The 3,076-nt window shown below is 45.5% G+C and overlaps 1 protein-coding gene across 1 annotated transcript in view; it reads left to right on the top strand.

Annotated features, from left to right (window-relative positions):
• Positions 1-3,076, top strand: part of LOC116073709 (F-box/WD repeat-containing protein 15-like) — a 31,230-nt gene that overhangs the window by 13,140 nt on the left and 15,014 nt on the right. The window lies entirely within an intron of this gene.

The raw sequence follows: 3,076 nt of genomic DNA, 5'->3' as shown, positions 1-3,076 counted from the left end.
TTACATCAAGATGTGGTCTCTCGTGATTCCTTGGGTGTATGTCCTCCCGAGATTTGAGTGGGGGTCTCTCCCAGGGGTCTTTCAATATCTGAGTTGGAGGTCAGCCTGGCCTACAGAGTGAGTCCCAGGACAGCCAGGGCTACACAGAGTAACATCTGTGTCTCAAAAAAAAAAAAAAAAAAAAAAAAGTAATCTCAACATGATGGTACACACCTTTAATCCCAGCACTCAGCAGCAGGCAGAGGCAGGTGGAACCCTGTGAGTTCAAGTCTAGCCTTGTCTACATAGTGAGCCTAGGTCACCAGAGCTATGTAGTGAGACAACAAAGCAGAGAAGAATGGATACCGGGATAAGAACCTGACTGGTGGCAGGGACGGAGAACGGTGTGATGCTTCTCAAGTTCAGGGATGCCAGGGCAGGGGCTGGGAACTGGCAGCGACAAGGGGTAAGCTGTCTTCTAGTGCCTCTGCAGGGGGCAGAGCCCTGCCAATGTTAGATAAGCAATGTCTAAACCTGGGACAGAGTATTTTTCCCACCTATCCCATCTCAGTTACACTCACTTGTTAATGGGCCTCAGGAAGCTACTGCAACAACCATCTTCAGCTCACACTGTGTGGTGAGTATCAGAGCCTCAGAAAATGTTTCTCAGCTCATCTCTCTACTGGTCACCTGATGGTCCCCTTCCCAGATGGCCATTGTTGAAATAATGTCTTAAATACAAGGAGAAGAAGCATCTGTTTAGGGCTGGAGAGATGGCTCCGTGCACTGTCTGCTTTCTCAGGGACCTGGGTTTGGTTTTCAGTACCCACATGGAGGCTCACAACTGTCTGTAACCTCAGTACCAGAGGTCACATGGTCTCTTCTGGCTTCTGCAGGCAAGAGATTTCATGTTTGAGGCCAATCTAAACTCCACCGTGAATTCTAGGCCAGCCTGGATCATAGGATGATAACCTCTCTTATTCAGTCACACACACACACACACACACACACACACACATTTGAAACAATTACACATTGTTAAAATAATCAGATCTGCATCATGAATGGAAACTATCCATTGCTTAGGTGTCTGGGGTAGCCACCCCTCATGTCTGTTATAAGGAGTTACAATGCTCTGTATTTGAACATCTAAATCCGTCACTCAGGGAAAGAAGCCAGGGCTGTCCTCTGGCTCAGCAAACATGCAAACAGAAAGTTCAAAGCACAAGGAGGCCTCTGGCTCCTTTCAGGGCCTGTGCTGTGTCCTGTAGTCCCCTCTTCAGGCTGCCTTGGTTTTGCTGGGCACTTCACATTCTATCCTGCAACTCTGTGTCAGAAAAGCCAATGGTGGGGTCTGCAGTCCTCAAAACGTTTTTCAATCTAAATCAGTAGAGAATACAGTTAAAGTGTGTCTCAGTTTTTGTGTGTGTGTGTGTGTGTGTGTGTGTGTGTGTGTATATATATATATATATGCATTTTATATGTGTGTGCATGTATGCATACATGCATATGTCCATGGTGTATGTCTGTGTGCACTCTATTGTAGTGCTAGGTTCTTTGGTCATTGCCTTAACGGGCAAAGAACTACAATTGCCAAGGGTCCAGAACATAAGCTCTACCCTGTGGATGCACAGGAGAAAGTAACTGTAGAATACATTCTGATTTCTAATTAGTAATATAATGAGCATGGATAAAATTAGCATGAAGCTTTTACTTTTCTCTTTTTAAAAGAAAATCACATTCTATAGCCTAGGCTGGCCTGGAATCATGTGCAGTACATGTAAAAGTGCCTATGTGCACATGCACACATGAGTGTATGGCCAGAGACCAGCAGTAGATATCAGGTGTCTTCTTTGAACACCCCTTTCTACTAGAGAGCTAAGTACACGAGCACATGATCTCACAGGCTGTGCTGGGGGACAGGTGGGCCCTGCTGATGTAGTTCAGTTTTCAAGGTAGACATGAACACGGAAACCAGATTCCCTAATCCAGTAATTTGGAGCATCCTAATGGGCTTCACATAAGCAATGGAACCTGTTGAAAATTAGTGTGTTTTCACTAGGGTGGTTAGTGAATGAAGAAAACTTGGTGTTTTCTAGAAAGTTCTGACACTTGCATCATCAATCAGGGCTGCTCTAGATCATGTGCTTTTGGTCTCCACAGTGCTAGTAAGGGGTTGTTGAGCTCATCTATACAATGAAAATCAGTGTGGAGTGAGTTTAGGTGTGAACACTCTCAGCTGAGTGTAACTGGCTCCAGTGAGTGGGAGCAGGGGGTCAGGCTGAGAGTCTACCCAGCTGCAGCTTGCTCCAATCAAAGCCTGATGAGCTGAGGGTGGCAATCCTGCTAAATCCTTGGCCAAGCCTTTAAAATCTGAACAAGCTGGGGAGGAGAAAGAAGAGTCAATGTGGACTTAGGCCACATAAGATGGAGATCGATTTGCCTAGTCTGGCAATGATGAAAATCTTCTCCTATCTGGATGCCTTCAGTTTGCTACAGGTTGCCCAAGTGAACAAGGTAAAAGCTCCTTGTCCTAACTCCTGCATTCAGTGCATCCTACATGAGGCCCACTTGGCATTTCTTACTTAGTCTTGGAGACTCTGTTGCTCCAGGCTTACACTCACACAGCCTAGCTTCCTTCCTTCCTTCTTTCCTTCCTTCCTTCCTTCCTTAAAATTACCTTAATCAGACCTATCTACTAAGCTCTGACACATTAACATCTCGGGAGCTTAGCTGCTTCTCTTGACCAATAGGAGTGCCAACCTACAGAATAGCAAATGAATATCTATGGCTCATGGGATATCAAAATCCACTCTGAAGACCTCAAATCTGATTAAATGAGGCAGGAGTGGTGGTGCACGCACGTAATTGAAGCACTTGGGATGTGGAAACAAGATGATCAGGATTTTAGGTCAGACTCGAGGACATGAATTTAAAACCAGGCCAGGCTACTAGACATCCTATCTCAGAACAGTTACAGTGATAACAAAATTCTGCTCAATGAAAAGAATAAGCTCTGTGCAGGTGTGTGCTGATACGTGGTACCCTTGAGACTCATGTCAGACCTTTGGAGACTGGCCCTCTTTCCCCTGAGCCC

Source organism: Mastomys coucha, unplaced genomic scaffold (assembly GCF_008632895.1).
Source record: "Mastomys coucha isolate ucsf_1 unplaced genomic scaffold, UCSF_Mcou_1 pScaffold23, whole genome shotgun sequence".
In the NCBI taxonomy this organism is placed as follows: Eukaryota; Metazoa; Chordata; class Mammalia; order Rodentia; family Muridae; genus Mastomys; species Mastomys coucha.
Note: the sequence above shows the minus strand (reverse complement) of the source record. Positions and strands in the feature narration are given on the sequence as shown.